Source organism: Cryptomeria japonica, chromosome 3 (assembly GCF_030272615.1).
Source record: "Cryptomeria japonica chromosome 3, Sugi_1.0, whole genome shotgun sequence".
In the NCBI taxonomy this organism is placed as follows: Eukaryota; Viridiplantae; Streptophyta; class Pinopsida; order Cupressales; family Cupressaceae; genus Cryptomeria; species Cryptomeria japonica.
The window spans coordinates 682,702,155-682,729,509 of NC_081407.1; positions in this window are offsets into that span (position 1 = coordinate 682,702,155).

Here is a 27,355-nt window from a genome sequence, read left to right on the forward strand (position 1 = left end):
TTGGTGCCAATGAAGTGTCTGTGAAGTTCCTGTCGGTACACAACTGAACCAAAATATGAAGCCGAAACAAGTTTCCATGTTGCCATAAATGACAACATATTGAAACCAACCAATTGAGTGTCAATTGCCAACACCGCCAACACAAAAGTTAAGTTGGAGTAGCTAAGCTGGAGTCTGAAGTTTCTTTTCGCCAAATTGGCATTTTCTTAAATTTTAGTACTAGCCAAATGGTGAGACATCTACTAAATTTTGGAGGATCCGGCCAAATGCTGAGACATCTGCTAAATTTTGGAGTATCTTTAGTTAAAACATGAGATACCAGATCATTTGGTCGGCTACTCTGTCAAAAATCATTAAATGGTTTGGTGGTGGCGTGTTCAAAGGAGATTTGATAAGGTCATCGCAATCTAGTAAAAATTCTTGAAAGATGGAAAGGAGGTGTCCTTTAAAGTTTGAGGAGCTTGAACTGACATCGTGGCACGATTCTGGGGATTTCTTCTTAAAACCAAATCTTGGGAAAATGAACAAGTGCCTCCTTTTCTCACATGCCTAGTTAATGAAGGAAACTCTCCTAAAAGATAACAGAAAGGAGAGAGAATGTCTGGTACATTTATTTATGAAAGTTGTTCTTATCATGGTACTATTCTAAATCTGGGCTTAATATTTTTGTTCTTTCTTCCTCAAGCTACTCCCCTTTAATCTTGACTTTCATTTCTTATGAGTGAGTATATTTCCCTCCATCACACTTTAATCATGGCTGATCCTTTTGGTTTCATAGTAAGGGCATTCTCAGACCCTATTTCATGCTTCGGACCAAACACTCTAGTCTCCCTTACTTTCTCATCCCGTCAAGTCTCTTTCAAATAATTTTTTGATCAAAAGCTAAAAGACCTCTCCATAGCAGAGAATCGATGATCATTATGATGGTTAAATTAATCTTGGGTCACGGTCACCTACAAAGGAAGGAATACCCAAGGGTTAATTCTTGCATCTCTTCGAGATTCATGGCCTGAGTCTTATGCAACATAGGGCCTTTGTAGAAATGGCATACAGATACCTGAAATGGAAATTTTTGGGGGATGAACCTGAAAAACCAAGATAGAGAGGACGAGTTTATAGTTTTTACCAAAATGAATGGTTTCCTTGAACCAAAATTGGAGCATGATGGTTCTCTTGTAGGTGAGGATGAACGAGGTGGAAAATAAGTGATTGATGGCCAAGAGAGAAATGGTGATGGAGAGGCAGAGACAAAGGTAGGGGTCAACTGGAAGGTAGGGGGCGTGCTCAACATTGAGTTTAGCCATGCTCCAATCTAGGCTCTTGCCTTTGATTGGTATTGGGCAAATGAAATTTTCAGTTTTAAGTTTATAAACTACTTTGGCAATTTTGTTTTGCTTCTTATGATGTATGTAGAACTTATTACAAACTTGTTGAGTTATGAGTCCTATCAAACTTTTGGTTAATCACCTTTAAGGTATACTTGGTTCTAATTTTAGCTGATCCTTTTCTTAGACCATGTCTGCTATAAAATTTCAAAGACAGAATGGAGTCTGCCCTTTTGTAATAAGCTTTAATTTTTGACATAATACAAATACTCAGGCTATGTCGTTTATTGACCAAAAAAAAATCATAGAAATTTGTCAATTCATCTAATTTATGAACTAGAATCCAATTTCTCTCAACTATTTTTGAGCTCTCATGGTATTTTAATGTTTTATCAAATATTTCATTATTGGACGCAGAATTTTTTATAACATTTATCATCAACATTGCACTATCACTAGTCTCTTATCATGTTCTATAAAATTTGCCTCTACAATTCAGAGTCTTTTTTTGGAAAGCTATAAAATTTGTGTGATCTTTAAAGTTAAGATAGTCTAGTCAAGTTTTGTTGGGACCATAAATATTTTCATGGTAATTTTATTTGTTTTCCTTGAAGATTACATTGTTAATCAAGCAAATTTTCTTAAGTAAGTTAGATTTGTTAAGCTTTCATTTGATTTACTTTGTACTCATATTATTTAGTTGAATAACAATAAAAAAAGAATTTTAATTTTCAAGAAAAGTTTGGATGTCTTATGATGAAACCTAACAAAGATATACCTCCTAAACTGATTAATGAAAAGGGTATATAGGGAAGATTATTGATTGTGAAGTGAAACCTGAAGTCAACATTTATGGGTGTTCTCCTAGAATTCACCTCGGACTACAAAGAAATGGATCCAATCTAAAATAATTATAGGAAGTTCACCTCTCTAGGACTAAAAGACATGAAACCCAACTTTTACATGAAAATGCTTGCTTTTAGTCCTTTGATTATTTCTAGAGAATTTTAATCTATCATATTTATTTTATGATTTATAATAATGTAAGATATTTTTCTTGTTTGTAAGATTAATTGACAACAGTTTCCATTAGAGCCCGTCCTTCAAAATATGAGGGTTTCTTTTTAAAGTTGAAATTTTAGATACTATATTTGGATCATCATCTAATATCTTTATTTGGATTTTTCTTAATAGATCTATAAAAGAAATTAAATTTTGTCCATCTATTACAACAAAATCTTTGGAACACCTGGTTTTATTTACACGTATATCATTTAAGTAAACAATTGTTATTATGTCTTAGTCATTAGATTTTGATCACTTATCTAATTCTTCTTTTTTTTTGTTCACCAAAATCGCACTATCTTGAAAGTCAACCTTGCATAAATTTTAATGTAACTTATAATTCATCTAAATCCATTTTAATTTATATGTCATTTTTTACATTTATCATTCTTAATTCATCTGCTTGTCTCATATGAAAATTTTAATAAATTTAATATCATAATAAAAATATATATCTGTGTGTGTTTTATCATTTAATCCTAAATTATGGATAAGGGGGCCTTGTAGAGGTTAATCGTATAGAGTAAAAAGTGAATGAATATTGATCCAAATAGAAGCATATAACTAAGATCCTTATCTAGAAGAAAACACAATATTATAAAATACATTTTCCTTTTGTGTTACAATAGGTGTTGTAATATTTTATTATTTTGACAATTTTCTAGTGTGAAAAATCTTACTTCTTATCATTCGTTATTTGGTTTTCTATAACATCGAATTGAGGGGAAGGAGAAATAAGAATAGGTGGAGGAGGAGGATGGGGAGTTACATGTATTTAATAAAGGGAGATGAAGGTTCAATGGTTTCCACTTGAGTTTTAAAATATATACTCTCCTTCCTTAATTTTAATGACTCTTCATCCTAAGCCCCTTCCGCCTCATTTGAGATTGTCTATAAGATGTGAGTTGGTTCTCTATTTTTCTTAGGTTTTCTCTAAGTAGGGATGGAAAATTCTTTTTCTTGTCATATTGATCTTATGTCCTTAGGGGTATTACTTTTTAGATAAGAATGATCCATGGGGTATGATAATTTTAGCTGTTTTTTTATTATTTTTGATATGTTGTGGAGTCTGATTAGTCTCCAAGTGGGAGATTGTTGTTACATGGAGCCTAATCAAACTCGAAGGTTAAATTTTCTCTACTTCTATCGGCACGGTTTCCCCCCAGATTATTCGATGGGGGTTTAGGGGCAGCGCTCCTAAGATGGGGTCAGGTGCCAAAAAGACTTATTATTTTATAAAGGCATCGGGTGTTATTTTTCTATTGGCTGACATGTAACCCTAATTTTGTAACCAACATTAGTCTTGATAAAAAGGCTAAGGGTTAGGTTTTTAGTAGATAATTTTGTAGCATTTTGTCGTTGTATTGAGTTGCAAGGGGATTGTTGGTTGTAATCATTTTGTATTTACTAGTTAATAATATTGGACTCTCTGTTTGGTGGATGTAGCTCTAGATTGGGTGAACCATGTTAAATATTATCTCTTAGCTGTTATTATTTCTATGTTTTTTATTCCTATGTTTAATATTTATCTGCATATAATTGATATTTTTTGCATACAATTCCTAACACTTTTAGCTACCACCTATGTTCTATCTTTTATTGAATTAAGGGATTTGAATTAATTTTAGACCACATTTCTTACTCATTTACAAGGAAATCAATATTCTAATTCTATTTTTCATTTCTCCAAAAACTTAGCATTTTTTATTTTGATTAGATAAAAGATGGGATAGGCCCGTTACCAGTACATAACTGCCAAATAGGTGCACAAAAGGGAACTCACAAGTAGTGAGATCACCAAAAACACAAAAACCATTTTAACATTCTTTTGTTTGATGTTATCTATCTTACCTATTTTTCAAATACGTGTAATAAAGGCATGGTTGCACTCTACAAGTGTGAAAACATCTATAAACTAAAATTAGACTTTGTTACCCCTATTTGCAATCCAATGGCCCACCTATTATTTTCCATCAAATAGCTTATCTAGTCTCCATTTTGCATTCATCTAACCTTTAAACCTTTTTCAAACAACCATTTCATGTTCATAAATTTAAATGCTAACAAATCCATCAATTTATTATTTTGTTATAATTCTAACCAGAGTCTCATTTCAATTAAGAGTGTAGCGAAGTAAAACATATTAAGAAATCTAATTAGAAATAAAAATATATTTTTATTTACTTGATAAGGAATTTTTTATGTTCGTAAGTAAACTCATTTATGTTAGATTGCTAGCTGAAATCTAATACAGATAATTAAAAAGACTTTCCTAAATTTAAAATTTGTAGGCTCTCTATTTTCTATCTATATTTGTAGTTAACTTGATGTGAATCCTAACTTCCATTATTTATTCATTTTTTCATCTTCTAAAAAAAAATTCCCTCTAAACTTTTTAATGTTAAAAAATCAATTAATTCTACATTGAATTTTTAAATTATCTTCTATTGTCGCTCTTCCTACAAATTTTGAAAAATGGTTTGAGGAGATTCCTTATAACTCATGAGGTGTAAATTATATGTCATAAATGAAAATATAGAGTTTTAGATAGATTGATCATCTCATTTAGAGATGGTAGTTTTTGTCTGGACAGTCGTTCTCCCGTTCTCTTCGTGATGCTAAACTAAGTCCACTTCAGTTTATGATTTACTCCATGATAGCAAGTAATTTTATTCACTTGGGCCTTTGGAATAGGTTCCCGCTTCAATTTTCCATACCAATTGTCTATAAACTACCATATGTGGATTTTAATGCTCTAATTTTCCATTCCAATATTCTATAAAACTATCCTAGCCAACTTTCAGTTCTTGTGAAGAGAATTGTTAATTGAGAAAGAAGATTGTGATGGCCTATTCCAAAATGATGTGTATGTTTTTTCATGGTCTGTTTAATTTTTGTCCGAATAGAGTGACAAACTACCTCACAATGCTCTTCAATCTATCTGCAATGCGACGTTGGAACCAAAATTCTACAATATATTACTTGTATAATCTTCTTTGGAGGTGATTTACTTTTGCAGTGCCTCACTTCTTGGTTAATATAATTTTGAATTGTTTGGATCTCGTGATTTCTTTCATTTTCGTCGGTTTCGGTAATAATGTTTGTAATCTTCTTTTAATTTCTGATCTTGAACTGTCATTAGTTCTCAATCTCATATCATATAGAAAATTAGGGAGCCTAAATTGATATTTTTCTTATATTAAATAGATGAATCTATTTATCTTTAATGAAATGTGTGTATGGAAGGATGTGTCTCTTCCTTCCGACAGACGTGTCGATTGTTAAAATATAATTTATATTTTTATTGTAAAATAAATTTGCTCTACCAGTTATTCTTTTCTTATGAAAGAATATTGCCATTTCCTTTTAATTTGAATGAACAAAATTTATAGTCGTTACCTCAGGGCCTCACCAATCTGCCTCTGCCCAACAGACACAGCCGCGTTCGGCAGCTTACTAGAAGGCCTCACACCCTGCGGAACACCAGCGACAGAGGCACAGGGGTGGAACGAAACATCCACATCGCCCACCAGGAAAGAGCCCAAGCCACCAAAATCCTCTGCAAGAATGGTGGATGCCGAGGGCCGAGAAGCGCCATCGCTAGATTTTGAAAATGCCCCCATAGGCGGGAAGAGTCGCAGCAGGGTGAAGCGCCATATGAATCATATGACGCCAGATAGTTGATGCTAATACAAAGGAAGCTGAATACAAAGTAAGTTGATGCTAATAAAAGGATATCCAATGATCTAGGAGAAAGGAACTTCCAATAGATCTCTTGATTTAAATTTTAAAAGGATATCCAATAATGTAGGAGATAGGAACTCCCAATAGATCTCTTGATTTAAATTTTCATGTATTTGGATATCATTGTAATATGAGTCAATTATAAATTGATAGGATGTTGATACCAAAAAATGGTATATAATTTACTTTAAATAATTGTAACGATTGGTCTAGAATAATGTGATTGTGGCTAAAAGCTTTGTTCTGGCTTCACAAAATTAAAATTTTTATAATTAATATGCGTTTTTTCTTATTTTGTTTTTTCTTATTTTGATTGATAAGTTTTTCTCTCTTGCATTCAAAATAAAAAGTAATGCATATATTAATATCATAAACTGTTAAATTACATGCAATCTTTATTATTATACTATTAAGAACGTATAGTTTTATGTAAGGTCAATTGGTTCATAGCATTAGATTAGTCATAGTTAACAGGTTTTAACTAGATCTAGATGTTTTGATTTGAACTGGATTTTCCTTTTGTTATGAAAATTTTACCAATCTTTTATTTATTATTTACATATGATTGGGATAGTTTCAATATGATTAATATTCACATAATTTTTTTGATCTTAATATAAATTTTATTAATCATAGATTTGAACTGATTAAATTTGAAATCCTTTATATTATTTTGCTAATGAGAATCTAAATTTTTTTATCATAAACTAGGTCACTCATATAAGGAAACTTAAAGATGTGATTTTAGCAAACTCACTTAAGTGTAATATAAAAAAGTTATTACTTCTTTGCAATGCTATACATATTTGAAATTGAATCCCTGCGGAAGAGAGATTTATTTTTCTTTTATAGCTGAGTAGAGTTAGCAGGATTTTATCCATTATAATAGCTTGATTAATCACTTTAAAAATATTCTTCTACATTACCTTCATATTCTAGTTCCTTTTCCCAGTTTATATGGGTGTTGTATTGCTGTTGAAGCTCTATTTTATTCAATACCGGGTACGTACTGTCTATTGCAGAAAGATTATTCTATCTTTAATTGAATTCCATGCATTATCTCATGTTTTTGGCCACTTTTTTAAACTAGAAAATTGGATTTATTTTCACCATTATGCTTCCATTGGGTAATACAAAATTGGATTTATTTTCACCATTATGCTTGCATTGGGTAATACAATTTATGGAACTTAGATTCATTTGAAATATTCGGCATCTATTACAATATTAGTCATGAAATGTGTCATGTGCTTCAGACTATTTAATGTGGTTGGATCTCCTACATATCTGCATGAGAAATTTATGTGGTACATAGGCAAATTATAAACTGTGTAATTTTCTTGACAATTGCACCAGCTTTTATGGAAGAATGATTTTAGAATGCATTTTGTACATCTCTTGTTTCCTCAAATACCTCACTATCCCTTGGGTAGCAGCAATTATATTATCTGATCAATTAAACCTATTTAATAATAATATTTATATTAAGTTGTTGATTATATAAAATATATAAAAAAAATATGTTCTAATTAATAAATGAGTATTTATATCTTTATTAAATATAGATTATAAAAATAATATATGGTATATTATATATATATTTTTTTATTGAAGTAATTATAATAATAAAGTTTTAATTAGAAATTAATAAAGTAAGTTTTAATTAGTTTTACAATTAACTCAACAATCTTTTAGATGTTTTACATAATTAACATACTAAGTTATCTTCTAATTAAATCAATTTCCATTCTACTAACTTGAATTACACTATCTAATTTTAAAATGTTTAATGTTATACAATATTTTTTTTATCATGCATTTAATTTAATTTAATTTATTATATTAATTCTAAAGAACAAACTAAACTATAATTTTTTATTTTTTTTTCGGTAAGAGGCCGAGGCCAAGAATTTTATTAATCATTTTGGAATTATACAATACTCCACTCATGCGGGTGTCGGTAGGAAAGAGTGGAGGCGAGAAAACCTCCGACCTTGCCCGGGACCATAGTCCAGCAAATCATTTATAATGGTTTCAGATTTAATATATCATCACCCCGGGCTAGGGTGATCAGATGGGGGCTATTTTATTTTCCCTTCCCTTACAAGCCCATAAGTATTGTTTTTTGATTCAGAAGTTGTTTCATTTCCACAGCTTCCGACGGTTTGGCTCAGAAGTTGTTCTTTGATTGTTTATAGTCTCTCCTTAATTGTCCAAGATAACCTATTTGGCCTGCATTGTTATATCTCCAACACTTGGCAGATCTGTTAGTGATATCCAAACATTTATATCATATGAAAATTCATCTGTAAAATTAGACTCTTACCATCATGCAATTCCCTGTGAAAACCAATCTTTTCAGATCATACAATAAAGAATTTAAAGAAGCAGAATTGAGATTCTGATTACGATTAGGCTGGAGCAAGATTGACCAACCAAATAATCTCCAGTCTACCAACTCTTGTTCATGCTCCTGCATTTTGTCCTTATTAAAGGATAAGACCCAGGCTACAACAACAAGAGTTGGTGAAGGAAATCAGTCATATCGACCCTCCCAGCCCAGTAGATTTATAGCATAGAAGGTGACTGAATAAGTGAATATTCAAATTTACATATTATCCACCTATAATCCACCATCTTCAGCAATGACAGGGGGATGTCCAAATATAGATAACTTCAGCAGGTGGCATTTGAGTGCTACAGTCATTATTTACTATTCAAAATAAATCAAAATTACTCATTCTGATATGATTACTACAAATGAAAATAAATACCAATAAATGCATGCATCCAAATGCTTGTAAGTATCTATAGTATCTATTCAAATTGTTGGGTATTCATGACAAAATGCTGATATATGTCTATATAATAGATATTCCTTCATACCTATAAAGTCTCAGTAATTTAGGATAATATCATTCTAATTTAGAGTCCTATATGTTACTTAAGTTTGTTATTTAAGATTCGATGTTACTTGCTATCTATGCCCTGTTCTCTGATAACTGCAAAATAAACCATGTTTTACTTAGAAACAGTAATCTACTATGATCCAAGACTTTAGTTACACTATTATCTCCTACAAAATAATTCTGGCTAGTTTTCAAAAATGGACCCAAGCACTTGAAAAAAGGCTAAACCAAATCATTCTGACCTAGAAGACGAGGAAGAAGCATTCTCATCCTCCAGAACCAGACCCTCGGCTTTGAGGAAGTCCTCAAACCAAGTGGGTTTTGGAGGGTATTTCACATGAAATAAGAAGAGCAAAAAGTTGACATTTATGTTGATTACCTCAAGCCTTTATGCAGAGACAGGCACGCCATCTGTCGAGATAACAAGGAGAAGAGGAACTGGCCTATTATTTTGAATGAGAATATCATAATTCTGCGGCCAAGGGATAGTCCACTCGTTATCAATATTGACTAAAACCCACTCAAGATCACCCAAGATAGAGGCAGTGAAGACCTCTTTACACAGAGCACTAGTTTCCTCACGATTTTTGGTGGAACTCACAGTCACAGCAAGAAACATGGCGGCCACATCCGTGTTGACCCTGGTTCTGTCTGAATTTGTAAGAAATTTCAAGCCCAGGATGTTCTCAACCGCATCAATCACTAAGGTATGGGGAAGCCGTATGATGCGCTTGAGGCGGTCTCTAGTGATGGCTCCTTCAAAGGCCATTTGCCTTTTTGAACTGCAAAGTTTAACCGGGGTATCCATTATCTGATTTTCCTCACTTCTGGGAGTCTATGTTATTATAGAGCACCTCCTATTTAATCTGGAACTTTAGTTAGTGGCCAAATGTATTCATGATGTAAAAGAGAAAAGTTTACTCATTCTTTCTAAAAACATGCATGCCAAAACCACTGTGGATGGATCTCATTGGTTACAAATTATCATATATCCTTGAATGATGCATTGTATGTGGTAAGATCATGTCGAGGAGCCCAAATTAATTTTGGCAGAAGAACAAGCAAGTACACTTCACACCAAAGCCCTGACAAATCATTATTGTCAGGATTTCGTGGGGATCCTGCCAGCTATAATGTTCAAGTGCTCCTATCTGTGGGTTAATTACTCCATAATATGAGTATAACTGGCCGCTAAATTAATGATCGTCCTCTAATATATGAGTTAAAGGACTTATAGACTTCTAGGCATGGTACTCCTGATTGAATGCTAATCCTTAATCTTGATGCGAATTTAATATGAGTTTGGATAATTGCCATGAGGGTGAGAGTGAAAAGATCGTATCTCTATAAATGCATATATATATAAATACAAGTGTATGACAATATATGCGTATCCATATGTATATAAAAATATATATATTTAAATAAATATATATTTGTATGTATATATATATATATATGGTTATAAATATATAAGACAGATATATATGTATATCAATATGTAAATATGTATATATATATATATACACATGTGTGTGTATATATATATACACATGTGTGTGTATATATATATACACATGTGTGTGTATATATATATATACACACATGTGTATATATATATACACACACATGTGTATATATATATATACACACACATGTGTATATATATATATATACATATTGATATACATATATATCTGTATATATATATATATAAACATGTGTATATATATATACATATATATATACACATGTGTATATATATATACATATATATATATATACACATGTGTATATATATATGTATATATATATATACACGTGTATATATATTTGACATATATATATATATACACATGTGTATATATATATATATATACATGTGTATATATATACATGTGTGTGTATATATATATATATATGTCAAATATATATATATATATATATATATATTTGGATTAAACACATATGTATATATATGTATATAAATATATAAGTATATGTATATATATTTATACATTTGTATATATATATGTGTGTGAGTGTATATGCAAATATATATCATTACCTGTCCAATTTATATAAAAATCTATTCATATATATATGCATTTATATGTATATCCATGGGTATCGCTGTATAGCTATAGATTGAATGAGTCTGAGTAAACATGGAAGCATATCTATATGCATATATGTCTATGTCTTATCTATATACTTATAGGTATATTTTCAAATATTTGTTTATTCAATTTGCTCCTTATCAGTAGAGTCTGAAATATTAATCGTTGTTTCAATTATCCCATTAGCCCCTAAATTGGCTAGAGCATCGGTTGCCAAATTTGCCTCTCTATATATGTGGTTAATAATGAAATCTGTGAAATTATTAAGTAATTCCAATGCTTTATCGAGAATACCTTTAAGTTTCCAATTAGGCATTCCTTTAGTCCTAATTGCATTAATTATTATTACTAAGTCACCTTCAATTTCTAGTTTATGTATCCTTAGTTCTCTGCACATATTTAGTCCTTCTATGAGGCTTCGGAATTCAACGGTATTGTTGGTGGACTGTCCTAAATGAATGGATTTAGATACAATACACTTTCCCATATCTGAATGTATAATACATCCTGCCCTTGCAATTCCAGGGTTTCCTCTGGATGCTCCATCAAAATTTAATTTGAACCATCCCAGCTTTGGAGGTTGCCATTTGCATGTTTCCCTTATCTCTTCTTTGTTTGTTCCCGTTTTTCCAGTAAAGGGAGGGATTTTTATTCCACTCCATTGCTTTCTAATAAAGTTGTCCCATTCTGTGAATGACTTTTCGTATAATGGAATGTTCATATTCCTATTATTTGAGGTTTCAGTTATAGCCACTTCTATTTTAATTATGAGTTTTTCTACTTGCATTTCCTTTTCTTGAAATATTCTCCTATTTATTTCTTTCCAAATCTCCCATATTACTATGGATGGGCTGCAGATCCATAAATTATGAAATAGACTGTTCTTCTTAATAATTGGCCAGTATGAACACCATTCTATCAAGGAGGAGCTAATAGCTCCCGACCATCCTAGTTGTGCCATTAACCAGTACCAGCATTTCTAGGTATATTTGCATGTCATGAAAATATGGTCACTTGTTTCCTCATCTTCTTTGCATAACAGACAGATTGATGGCCCTTCATATCCCCTACGTCTGAATTAGTCTGCAGTAAGTACTTTTCTTTGGATTGCCGCCCAAGCAAAGAAGCCTGCCTTTGGAAGACACAATTTATTCCAACAGAGTTTGCTTGGAATGTGATCTTTGCTGACTTTTGCCTTGTTGTATATGCTTCTAAAGCCATCTCTGCAGTTATATTGCTCGTCCTTAGAATTTGACCATACTAGAATATCCTCCCCATTTCTAAAAGAAATCAGTTTGAGACTAAGTATTTTTTGCAATTCTTGGAATTTGATTTTAGGCATAAATGGAAGCATGTTTTTCCATTTCCATCCAAATACCGATTTTGGTTCAGGAGTTATGTAATCCTTTACATAATTCCCCCAGAGGTTCTTTATTTGATGCTTCATGTTGGATGTATTCATCAATACATCTATTTGGGGGTTGGTCCCCCCAGGAATCTTCCCAAAACAATGCCGATTTGCCATTGTGGATGTCCCAAGTCAGATGATTTGTTATGATGGGGCGACAATATTTTATAAAATTCCATATTCTAGAACCCTTCTGCAAGTGTTTTTCCCTGAATATTCCTTCCTTCTGGTTGCTTGCTAGATACTTATTTCTTAGGATTCTAGCCCATTTAGCATCAGATGAAACATATGTCCTCCAGATTAATTTTGCCCCTAAGGCCTTGTTCTGCCATGTTAGGTTCCTTATACCCGTGCCCCCATCACATTTGTCTCTACAAATTTTGTCCCAGGATATCAATTTAATTGTTTTTTTGTCTTTTGTGCCCTGCCAATAAAAATTTCTGATAATTTGGGATATGTTCTTATGTACTCCTATTGATATAGGAATGCAAGATAGAAGGTAAATGGGTATTGTCGATAAGACTGATTTAATCAATGTTAATCTGTCTGCCCTATCAACCAAAGGCCTTTCCAAGACAAAAGTCTTTTCTTGATGCGTTCAATGAGGTGGTCCCAAAGCTTGCTGGATCTTGTTCCTTTGTCTATTGGAATTCCTAAATATGTGCATGGTAATTGTCCAATTCTATACCCAAGCCAGCTAGCTATTTTATTTTCCTCTTGAATAGACATATTAAAGCAAAAGATTTCTGATTTTTGGTTATTCACTAATTCTCCTGACGCTTTTCCATATGCGAGTAGGATTCTCTTGATTTCCTTAGCCTCTTTGAGCTTGCCCATCCCCAATATCATTATATCATCTGCAAAGTGTTGATGTGTACAAGGTTCTACCCCTGTTGTTATCTGTATACCTTGCAACTTGCCTCCTAATCTTGAGGCATTAAAGGCTCTTCCTAAGGCTTCAGACATTATAATAAATAAGAAGGGGGAGAGCGGGTCCCCCTGTCTCAAACCCCTTGTTGCTTCAAAATATCCTTCCAGTTTTCCGTTTATCAAAACCGAGTAACTGGGACTTGAAATACATATATATACCCAATCAATCCATTGTCTATTGAAGCTGAAGGCTTTCATGCAGCTGCATAGGAAGTACCAATCTACTTTATCATATGCTTTCTTGATATCAAGTTTTATTAGCATATTTGGTTGTCTTTGGTTTTGTATGGAATGAATAGCCTCTTGGATAATAATTATCCCATCCAAGATTGATCTGTTAGGGACAAACCCTGTTTGTTCACCAGAAATGATAATTGGTAGGAGCTTTTTTAATCTGTTGGCCATGACTTTAGTTAATAATTTATATGTCATGTTGCATAAAGATATGGGTCTGAATTCTTCCCATTTTGAAGGATTTTCTTTTTTAGGTAGAAGTGCTAAGAATGTACTGTTTATCTCCTTCGGAAAATTTCCTGCATTTCTAGTGGCTTCTAAGGCATCCGATACTTCATCTCCTATAATATGCCAGCATTTCTGGTAGAAACCAGCAGGGAATCCATCTGGTCCAGGGGCCTTGTCCCCTTAAAATTGTGATAGAGCTTGTTTTACCTCTTCCTTAGTGATTTTGGCATTTAACATCTTATTGTCCTCTTCTAATAGTAGTTTAGGAATATTTTTAATTAAATCCCGATTATGTGAGAGATCCGAGTATTCCCAATTATTCAACATATTTCTAAAGTATTGGATTGCATCCTCTGCAATCATCTTTTGATCTATGATAATCTGGTTTTCCTCATTAGAAATTTGTGAGATTCTATTTTTTGCTCTCCTCAGCTTGACACTATTATGAAAGAATTTAGTATTTTTGTCTCCATCTCTCAACCATACTTCTCTGGATTTTTGTTTCCAGAAAATTTCTTCCTTGGCTAGAATGTCATCATATTCACCCAAGAGCCTTTTCTCTATTTCATATAAGACTTGATCCATCCCATGCCGAATTACTTCTGTATTTACATTCTCCAATTCATTTTCAATTCTTAATTTTTCCTCAAAGATGTTCTTGAATCTTGCCTTGTTCCAATCTAGTAATTTATGTTTGTTTTCTTTTAATTTTAAAGTTAAACGGAACATTTTGGAACCTTGAAAATTACTCTCTGTCCACCATTTTTGTATGTTAGGGAAGAAATCCTCATGCTTAAACCACATGAATTCGAACTTGAATGGTCTCCCAGAGGTTTTCAGTTCTCCCATTAGTTCTAGCATCACTGGAAAGTGGTCGGAACCTGACCATGGCAGCACAAAGGCTTTCATCACTGTTTGGAAGGAAGTTAGATCCCCTTTAAAGAAGAACCTATCCAGTATTTCGGAGATGTTGGAGAAACCCGATCTCCTATTATTCCATGTATGCGAACCCCTATCAGTTTTTATTTCTAAAAGATAGTTATTATTTATCCAATTCATTAAATCTTTTTTGAGGTTGCCTTATGATTTTTGATCCTCCGCGTTTCTCTGATTGATGGAGAATGGCATTGAAGTCTCCACCTATAATGTAGTGTGGAGCCATCTGATTTGTTAAAAAATGATCAATTTCTAGCCACACTGACTTTTTCTTCTCTGTAGTTATCAGACCATAGACATTTATGATGATAAATTATGTATCTCTATCAGGTGCTTTTATTTTGCCCGCCATCCAGTATTGCATCTTGACATATCCTATAAACATTATTGTGTTTTTCTTCCACAGTAATGCCAGTCCTCCTGATGCCCCAGTGGATTCTCTCGTCTCCATCTACCATTGGTAGAGGTTCCTACATAATTTGGATATATCTTCCTTGTTTAATTTAGTTTCTTGTAGCATGACTATATCCATATTAGATCTTTTTAAGCTACACTTAATCAAGCGTTGCTTACTAGGGGCGCCTAGGCCCCTTACGTTCCATGTCAATATTTTTATTCCAGTCTGGGGACTGGCGGGCTCTTTCCTGGACCAAATAGGGTTGTTATTTTGGTCTACCCCTCCGCCTGCCCATCCAATTTCATTTTGTCTAAAAAAGACTTTCAACCTCTCTTAATGTTACCGGGTTTGCCACAATCAAGGTTCTCTTTATTTCCCTCTATCAACATTATACCCATGTTGGGTGTGTCCTCGAGATTAACATTTGACTCCCAGATCCTTTCCTCCTCCTGCATGTTAATTAATTCCTTGATTATGAAGTTTCTTTCTTCTTCTTCATTCATCCCATTAACCACAGGAGAAGGGTTATCCATGATCTGAGTTTCAGGAACCACTTCTTCTTATTCATTCATATTATTCATTTCCTGAGGAATGTCTGAGATGTGGTCATAATCTTTCGAGGGGATGTTATTTTCTGCTATCTTGGTTTCTTGAAACATTTCGTGTATTAATTCTTCTGTGAATTTTCCCATTAGGTTGTCAATGACATCTCCCAATTCTTTTTGGATTTTGCCCTCATTAGGCACTACAGGGACCTCGTTTTTGTTGGCAGATTTGATTGGATTATTTCTAATCTGGGTATTAGACGGTGTCCCCTATTTATCCCCACTCTGTGATTCCGTAATGGTGAAACTACCAATGTCATTGTTGAATTGGATGTTAACCTTGTTAGCTGGTTTCCTCAGTTCCCCTATTTTACTAACCTGTGTTTTTCTAACATTAGGGTTTAAACCGTATATCTCCTCTGCAATCTCTCCATTAAACCATTCGAGAATTAAATTATAATTTCCATCCATTGTGTTGATGGATATCTTTCTTAAATTATTAGTGCTTCTCTCTACATCTATTAGCATTTTAATGTCGGAATTGTTCGACCAGTTTTTCTCTAGGGCGATAAATTTGCCTAAACTATTGCCAATGTCAATAAGAATCTTGACATGCATTAGCTCTACAGGGAGGCTATGAATGATTATCCATCTAGATTCTGTGTTAAATTTGTGTCTATTCGAATCAAATTTAGGCTTCCAATCAAGAAACTTGAAATTCATTCCTTTGTAAAACACCTGTTCTCCCTCTAGCAATCTAGATTTTAACGATTCCTTATGGCATTCAATAAAGATGAATTTTTTGGTTAAGGATATTATACTTACCTGGCCGTGGAACGTTTCTCTCCACCAGTCGGCTATTTCTGATGAGGATTGTCCGCTACCTTCCCATTTTGCAAATAGTCTGTGCTTAGTGCATAAATTTCTTAACTCTGTAGCGGCATTTGGAACTGTGATTTTGATGGGCTCTAGCCTAGGGTTTTTGGGATTTGTGGATATCTGTTTTCTCACAAAGAATTTCAGCTCTTTCCATGCTTTTTTGCATTACATGAGTGTTTTTGATATTGCTATGAGGTGCAGGTTCTCCGAATCTAGACAATTTTATTGAACCCTCTGCCTAGTATCTCCGAGGGCTGAGTTGAGACCAATCATATTCAGCCTTTGCACCTAATGGAACCCTATTTGCTTTGGTAGCGAAGGAGGGGATTTGTGCGGTAATGGGGACTGCCCAAATATGGGCTATGTCCAGTGTGCCCTTAGCTTTTCTCTTTTCCGTATTAATGGTTCTCCTACTTCGAACCACTTGCCAGGGTTGATCCTGTAGAGGGGGAGCCCTTCCAGAGGTCGACGGAACCCCACACTCTTTGCTGTCTCTATTTCGGAGATTCATTGTATCGAGAATCCGCTACAAACTAAACTATAATTATGCTACTCAATTTAAAATTATTAATTTATCATGTAAGAATGTTTTTAAAAAATAGAGAATTATGTTGAATCATTATAAGACTTTTTTAAATATTAAAAGAATTAAACTAATTTTATCCAAATAATTTTTATAAAATCATTCTTTTTAATTATAATATTATATGATAATTTTATTATAAAAAAATCTATTTCTTATAATAAATTAATTTAGTTAAGAATAATAATTAATATTACACTATAATTAAAATAATATAATTTTAAAATAATAATAATCAAGAATTAAATTTAGATTTAAGCTTATTATTAAAATTAGAATTATATAGCCAATAGTGGCATGTTGTGATGGTTAAGTTGTTGTGTTGTTCTTTCCATCAAGGTTCAAGTCCCACCAGTTCATAGTTCTGGATTAAAAAGCGTTTTAAAAAAATTAATTAAATTAAGATACTCTTTTTTAAGAGAACCTCTTACAATTTCTTCTAGTACAATGGGAAGGATACAACAAAAGATAAGAATTTTATTCCCATTACATATTTCCATAAAGTCATCTCATTTACAGCCTCCCAATCTATCTATCCATTTTTAAGTCATCTCATTTACAACCCCCAATCTATCTATACATATTTCCATAAAGTCATCTCATTTACAGCCTCCCAATCTATCTATCCATTTTTAAGTCATCTCATTTACAACCCCAATCTATCTATACATATATCCATAAAGTCATCTCATTTACAGCCTCCCAATCTATCTATCCATTTTTAAGTCATCTCATTTACAACCCCCCAATCTATCTATCCATCTATTAAATAAAATCATGTAACAGTTTAGGGTTGTAGCATCAATGTGTAAGGCCGGATGTAACAAAATAAATGTATAAATATTTTATTTTTAAGTCATCTCATTTAATCTATCTATCCATCTATTAAAGAAAATCATGTAGAAAATCATGTAACAGTTTAGGGTTGTAGCATCTATGTGTAAGGCGGGATGTAACAAAATAAACGTATAAATATATTTTCAAAATATTTACGGAGGCTGAATAAACAATAAGCTTCACTTTCTTTGATCTTGAATAAACAAAGAACTTCACTTTCTTTGATCGGTAAAACAAATCAGGAAACAAAAATATTAGAATGGAAGGTAGTTATGAAAACAAAATAATTAATTCTTCTTGTCCTCTCTAAATTTGTAAGAATATTGATCCTACTTACACAGTGAAATCTCATAAATTATTCATACATTTTCCTTTATTCATTTGACTTATATTTTCCTTTCACCAATTACCCGAGCATCGGTTTAACCAGATTCAATTCCTATGATGATTGAGTCACATAGTGGTCAATTCTGCCGGAAAGGAGGTCTTTATCTAATGGAGATATGTGGAACAGAACAATATGATTATTTCCTTCACCAACATTGTTCAATACTTTCATGATAGTTTGAGGAAGGAAGAAAGAGGTATTCGACGAATTATAATAGTTTGAAATGTTTTTGGATTTCACCATATGATTATTTCCTTCACCAACATTGTTCAATACTTTCATGATAGTTTGAGGAAGGCAGAAGAAAACTGAGGTATTCGGCGGATTATAAAGAAACTGGTTTCTTTGTAGTTTCTTTGTTTTTTGTTTTTGTTTTTCAGGTATCTTTTTAATCCCAGTGTCTTTAGCAGTTAAGAATGACGAAAAAGAGTAAAAAGTAGGGTGCAAAGGAGTGGTACATACAAGTAGCAGATTCAGAACAACGTTACACATGGTTTTGATGATGTGAAGCGCAGGTTTGAATTTTTCAAGGCGGAAGACGATAAGCCAGATGATAAGTCAGGAAAGCTTTCTTCTGTCTCCATAAACAAAGTGCCCATGTATCTCAAGGGCTTAAGCAGAGATGCATATCTTCCTCGGGTGGTCTCTTTGGGCCTTTAAAATCGTAGGATATCTCAACCACTCTCTGAGAGAGAGTTATGTAAAGGTGTTCCAGAAAAAGAAAAAAGTTCTATTTTTTGTGGTCAGAATTTTCAGCTTTGTGGCAATTAAGTTCAAAAACAAGCATTCTTATATAAGTTTTTGTAGAATTTAGTTAACAATAAATATAGTAGTTACTGTAATCAATGTTTCTCAGATTCATCATCAGGAATGAAAATCAAAAGCAATGAAAACTAAATATCCAAAATAGCTTTTAGTTATGGTTGAAAATTTAGAAATAGCTTTTAGTTATGGTTGAAAATTTAGTAATATAATTTAGAAATTATATTAGACCAATTTCTAATGTAAAAATCAAAAGATGAGAAGATTCTGATTGTTTTCAAATATCCGGATTGTCTTCTGTAAAATTATCTATTCTTGTCAATTGCACCCATTCTTAATGCTTCTGCCAGAATTGCACTTCAAGATATTAAAATAGTTTGAAACTCTACTCTGTAATTCTTGACGTCATTTTATTTCTTTTTTCTCTGCTGATGGATTCACTGGTTTATCATTATAATGGAAACAGCTCTGGTATTATGTGGGAATTTAGTTCAATGTATTGCAGAAGCTCAGGGTAGTCAATAGCCAAAGATCTTTTGAAAATCAACAAGGGTAGATTCATAAATGTTTGATTATAATTTGGAAGAATTTCACTCTCAATCTGAACCTGAGGATGAGAATCTTCAAATCAAAATAACTTAGGGAAAATGGAGTTCTAATGTATGGAATTAGAAACGATGGATGTACAGAACGCTTTTGAACATTTGAAAAGGGATCTTTCTTTTTCTATACTAATGGGCAACCATTAAAGCATTTAAAGCCAAGCTTTCTCAAGGCTTAGGGAAGGATCCTCAATGGAAATCAAACCCTTACCTGATTCTGATATGCTTTTGTAGCTGTCAAAATTCAATAAGATTTCAAAGAAAGGTTGAAAAATCATGATAAACTTAAGATTCAAATAATCAATTATTTTCAATCCCAACTGACAACTTAAAACATTATCACAAATACTCAAATAAAGTTTAAACTATATACTCTTAATAAACTATACATGATCCTTACTGTAAAATATAATCAGCCTTTAAAATTGTTTAGAAAGTTATTCTTTTACATCACCTCTGTAATACAAGCGACATAACCGACACATTATTGCCGACAATTACTTTTTACATTAATTTCTTAGACTGCCTGCATGTACTTCAATAAACATCTTCCTGTACCTTTTTTTTTTTTCTTCCTAAATCTCCTTAGTCAAATAAAACCCAAGAAGTGCAGCAGTTACTTCCAAAAATTACAGCAAGCTATGAAGGAGAAATAGAATGCGAGGAAGAAGTCCTTGCTTGGCTCTTCACTCTAGATGGGTGTTTCATTCTTGAGAGTCTCACGCTTCTCAGCTATGAATCACAGTTGAATCTCAATGGTGATTCACGATGGAACCTGGATCCTTTTTTTTAATAGAAACAGGGTCCGGTCTTGTCAATTTGATATTTTGACTGATCTTCTATTGCTTGAAAATCAGGTGCCCATTGTCCTCCTCCTTAGACTGTTGGAAATGGAGGACAAGTTAACATAAGAAATGGCGAGTACAGAGCTGCTCAGAATGATATGTGATGGTATAATTGCCTTAGCTCACCCTTTCTCCTATTCTCTGCAGCCAGAAACAGGGGAGCAACCTGCAGAGCACAAAGAACGCGAGGCAAAATTGGCAGATGCCCTCCAGTTGAAGTATAGAAATCTGAAGAAATACAGCCATATTTTGCGATTTTTTTCATGATTTGACAGATTAAAAGATATTGTTCGCTGGGGTAGATTTTTAAGTGTTATTTTTTCAATCCATTTTTACATTTCTATCTTCGCATGCGAATCCAAACAGATGGAAAAACTAAGCCCTATCCCTCCCAAATCGTTGGAAACACGGGAATAAATGATCTTTCAACCACATGAATTCGATGACAAAAGCTCTACAAACAACAATCAAGAAAACAGAAAAACAGAAAAAACAAAAAGGAAAATCGAGAACAAATCAAGATACTAATCTACATACTACTGCAATTACTAACTCAGAACACACACCTGGTTTGAAACAATTCCTCTCCCTGCGATTGCCCAAAGACAATAGTAATAATAGTTATCATGTTTTCAATTGGTCCTTTTTCTGTTTGCCAGTGTAAACTACCAAGAAAATATTTAACTTCACCGTATATACAAACACTACAAAATGGAACTCTAATTGGATATAATTATTTTTTATTTATTTATTGTTTTTAATTCTATATATTTTAATTTGATTATGCTAGATAATGAATTTTTTAATCTAAAAAGTCCAATTAGAAAAGAATATATGACTAATATATACTTTTCTGTTTTTATTTTACAAATAATTAAAAAAAGACTAATATTTTATCTACCTAAATCTTATCATATTAGAGAGTTTAATTTTGAAGTCTTTAAAACCTGCTCAAGGATGCCACCATTTTCATGTTCTTCTACCTCCGTTCATGAATCTCAAATTGGAAGAATGTTTGATGCTACTGACGGAAAGAATGTAGATGTTGCTATTGGGAGACTTTTCTTCGGTTATGGAATGTCATTCAACATAGCTAGGTCTCCTTATGGAAAGAGGCTATGAGGATGGTTAATAATGCGCCTAAAGGGTATGTGCCTCCAAGCTATGAAAAAATTCGCACTATTATTTTAGATGATGAGAAGAAACACATTGAAGAAAGGCTAACAAATGTTAGAGATAGTTGGTCATATACAGGTGTTTCTATAGTTTCAGATGATTGGACTGACATTGCACGTAGACCATTGATTAATATTCTTGTTTGTTCACCTAAGGGTATAATGTTTATGAAATCGCATGATACTTCAAGTCATGTGAAAGATGCAACATATATGGCAGGCCTTTTCCATGAAGCAATTGAGCAGGTAGGGAGAAACAATGTTGTTCAAATTATCACTAATAATGCTGCAAACAATGCCTTGGCAGGAGAGAGGATCACAAATGAATTTCCAAACATTTTTTGGACACCATGTGTTGTTCATTGCATGAACTTGCTTCTTAAAGATCTGCATAATAAGCTTCCTTGGATTAGTGAGGTAGTTGCAAATGTTAAAAAAATACAACATTTTATTGTAAATCATTATATGTCATGTGCTATATATAGAAAACATGCTTCTTTGCAGCTACTTAGATGTGCAGAAACACGATTTGCTTCCAATTTTATCATGGTTGATAGAATTGTGAAGGTAAAACAAGCATTAAGGCAAATGGTGGTGTCCACTAAATGGGAGAGATGGAGAGATAGACCAAGTACCAACAGTCAAGCATGTGATGAAATTTTTGATCTCATAATTGGTAGCGGGTCAATTTTATTTTGGCAACGAGCAGGTGATCTTCTTATACTTTGTTGACCTCTTATTGAAGTCCTTCGTCTTTTTGATAATGATAAACCATGCATGGGAGATGTGTTTGAGAAGCTAGATCAAATGAGGGAGAAGCTAAAAAATATATTTATTATTGGGGCACCATCATTTGATCAAGAGACACATGGTATTGTTTGGAATTGTAGTTTAGATAGATGGAAGATGCTTCATAGGCCTCTTCATTAGTTGGATTTTTACTTAATCCAAAATGGTTTCACAAAAAACCATGGTTGGATGATGAAGTTTCGATAGGATGGAAAGCCTATCTAGGTAGAGTTTATCCAAATAGAGAGGACCGCACTAAAATCAAGGATCAATTGTCAAAATATATTGACAGAGTTGATAATTTTTCCCATGAAGATGTTCCATTTGATCGATTGAATATGGAACCCAAAGCTTTTGGGAGAATTATGGAACAAAAACACAAGAACTCAGAAATACTACAATTCGTGGTTATCTCAAGTAAATTTTTGCATGTTTAGTCATATAATAGTTGAATAATAGATTTATTTTATTATTAATTTATTTTAATATGTTAATATTGTTTAATTTTGTTTTACATGAATAGGTCTCTAGTTATTCTACATGTGAAAGAAATTGGAGTGAGTATTCCTTCATCCATTCTGTGAAGCGTAACAGGCTAGGTAGCAAAATGGCAGAGGATCTTGTGTATGTACATTCAAATCTTCGTCTTTTATCTCTAGCTTCTATTGATTATAAGTCAGGGCCTCATAGGATGTGGGAATATGGTGGCTCGATGGATGATGGAAATGATGAATTGCCAATAGAAGTACTTGAAGATAATGTAGAGGAGAGATTACTTACAGCTAGAATGGAGATAGGTGAAGCAAGCGAAAGCATTCCTTGAACATCAAACTTTTGATGATATCTTTCAATATTTTATATTTATGTAACTGCAAACAATTATGATACTTGTATTTTCATTTTTGAACTGAAAAATCATTTCAAATTATTTTAAAATATTTAATAATATTCTTGGTCATTATTTTATTATGTTTTGTGTTTTTCAAACTTTTTAACTTCATGCAATTTTATTTATGTGAAATAAAGTTTTGTACATGTATAACTTGCATTTTTTTATTTATGTAAATTAATTTTTTATAATGAAACTTGCATGCACATATACATATTCTTATTATGTTTTTATTTTAGAAACTTTAACTTCGTATATTTTTTTAATGTGAAATAATTTTTTTAATGAAACTATATATATAACTTGCATGCTTTTTTATTTATGTAAAATAAATTTTTATAATAAAAAGTTGCATAGACATATATTTTTTATAATAAATTTGCATGGATTGTTTATTTTAGAAAATTTAATTTCTTACGTTTTTAATTATGTGAATAAATTTTTTTAATGAAACTATATATAAAACCTCCATGCTTATGCTTTTTCATTTATGTAGAATAAAAACTTGCATATGCATATATTTTTATAATAAACTTGTATAATAAACTTGCATGCGTATATATATTGTTTTGTATTTTTGAAACTTTAACTTCATATTTTTTATTTATGTGAAATAAAGTTTTTTAATGAAACTATATATAAAAATTCATGCCTTTCAATTATGTAGAATAATTTTTTATAATAAAAACTTGCATATGCATATGCATATTTTTATAATAAACTTGCATACGTATATATCTACTATTGTTTTGTATTTTAGAAACTTTAACTTCATATTTTTTATTTATGTGGAATAAAGTTTTTTAATGAAAATATATATAAAACTTCATGCTTTTTCATTTATGTAAAATATTTTTTTATAATAATAGCTTGTATATGTGTATATTTATATATATATACGTTTCTTATACGCAACCTTTAAATATTCCGTTTCTCATCAAGTTGCTGTTGCGGTTGCGTTTCTTGTTTCTCATTTCTAGTAACTTAGATGAAATATAAAACTACATAATTTAGTTTATATGTAATTTTTTTTTTATAATATTAATTATGTTCATAATTATGAGGCACCGAATATTTAATACTATGCGCTCACCATTATCTCATTAGGCTAACCTTAAGCTGGTTTAAAAATGATATGCACAGAAATACAAGAATTTAAAAAGAACACAATCTTGAAGCATGGTTGTAAATGTAGAATTTTGAACTTGACCTATCCTCTCTGAACCAGCTGATTTAAACTAAATATAGCTTATGCATGGTGATGAATGGATAGATTCATGTCCAAACTGGAGTTGCATGGAGTTGCATGGTAGAGCAGCATCAATTATCAACATACTCCCCCTTGATGCTGAGAGGACTCACAATCTTATCTCGTAGTGCTATAAACTGAGCTTTCACAACTGCTTTGGTGAATATATCTGCTAGCTGATCCTGGGTGTTGATGTGCTTCAATTCAATATCCTTCTTCTGCACCAAATCTCGAATGAAGTGATATTTCAAATCAAAATGCTTTGTTCTACTATGATGAACCAGATTCTTTGCTAACTTGATGGCACTCACATTGTCACAATAAATTACCGTAGGCTAAATTTGTTTTTCTCCAATTTCTTCCAAAACTTTTCTGAGCTAAAGAGCTTGTGTACATGCTAAGGTAATTGCAACATACTTTGCTTCTATAGATGAGAGGGCAACAATACTTTGTTTTTTTGAGCTCCAGGTAATTAAACCAAAACCAAAAGAAAAACAATTTCCAGATGTAGATTTACGGTCATCCATACTACCTCCCCAATCTAAATCACTAAAGCCTACAAGATTGAACTTTTCAAAAGAATAGTAATGAATACCAAAACTTAAATTCCCTTTCACATACCTCAAAATCCTCTTGGTTGCCTTCATATGTATTTCAGATGAATTTGTCATATACCTTGAAACAAGTGAAAGTGAATAGGCAATATCAAGCCTCGTGTGGATTAGAAACATCAAGCTCCCCACAATACTTTTGTAAGTTGTCTCATCAACTAAATCAGCACTATCATCTTGACATAACAAAAAACCATGAGCACTTGGAGTGGAGGCAGGGTTGCAATCAGTCATATTAAATTTCTTCAGCATATCTTATGCATACTTTGTTTGACAAATGAAAATCTCATCCTTACTTTGATAAACCTCCATTCCTAGAAAATATTTCATCAGACCAAGATCTTTCATCTCAAATTCTTTCATCATAGCAGCTTTGAATTCATCTTTCATCTTAGAACTACTATCCATATACAAAATATCATCTGCATACAAACTTATGATGAGGATATCAGTACCTTCTTGTTTGTAATATAGGGTAGGATCACTTTTACTTCTCTAGAAGCCATTCTCCTGAAAGTATCCATCAATCCTGGCATACCACGCTCTTGGTGCTTGCTTGAGGCCATACAAAGCCTTCTTCAACTTGTAGACATGATTCTCTTTTCCTTCTACTTCAAAACCTTCTAACTGCTCCACATATACTTCTTCTTCTAAGTACCCATTCAAAAATGCACTTTTCACATCCATATGATGTATGCTCCACTTCTTTTGAGCTGCTAATGAAATCAACATTCTTATAGTCTCTTGTCTTGCTACTGGTGCAAATGTCTCTTCATAGTCAATTTCATACTTCTGTGTGAAGCCTTTAGCAACTAATCTTGCCTTGTATCTTTCAACACTCCCATCACTGTTAAACTTGGTCTTGTAGACCCTTTTGGCGCCAATCCTATTTTTATCATGTGGAAGTTGTGTTAACTCCCAAGTGTCATTCCTATGAATGGAATCCATCTCTTCTTCCATGGCTTTCACCCAAACTTCATTAGTACATGCATCTTCAAAACATGATGGTTCAAAATCAGTCTTGGCTAATAGAGCAAAATTCACTGTCTCACCTATTGGGTTTTCTTCATGTACTTGATTTCCACTCTTCTGGTAGATATCACTCAATCTCCTTACCTTCCTTGTAGAACTTGGAGAAGAAGTTGGACTTGAACTTGGTACTAAAGAACTTGATGAAGGATTGCTTGGTGGAGTTAAACAACTAGATATAGTAACATTAGTTGGTTGCTCATGATCAATATCAGCAATTATATCATCATTCAAAATAAATTTTGGCTTCTCAACATGGCTTTTTTGATGACCATAAACTCCCCCTTCATCAAAAATCACATCTCTTGAGACAATAAGCTTGTTAGTGAGGGGATTATACAATCTATAAGTCTTTCTTTTCTCATTATACCCAATAAAAATACATGACTCACTCTTTGCATCTAACTTTTGTCTATTCTGATCAGGTACATGCACATAAGCTAAACAACCAAAAACTTTGAAATGATTAACATTAGGCCATTTTCCATACCAAGCTTCATAAGGAGTCATCTTTTCTAGTGCACTGGTGGGGCTACGGTTGAGGACGTACACAGTTGTAGAAACTGCAACTCCCCAATAAGAATTACTCAATCCCTTGGTTTGTAACATGCACCTTGCCATTTCAACCACAGTACAATTCTTCCTTTCAGCTACTCCATTCTATTGAGGTGTGTATGCAGTAGTAAGTTGCCTCTTGATGCCATTAAAATCACAATAACTTTGGAAAGCCTTTGAGCAAATCTCTCCTCCACAATCAATCCTTAAACATTTGATCTTACACCCTTTCTCATTTCCACAAGGGCTTTAAACTTCTTGAATGTATCCAAGGCTTCATCTTTGGCCTTCAAAAAATATACCCAACAATTTCGTGAGTAA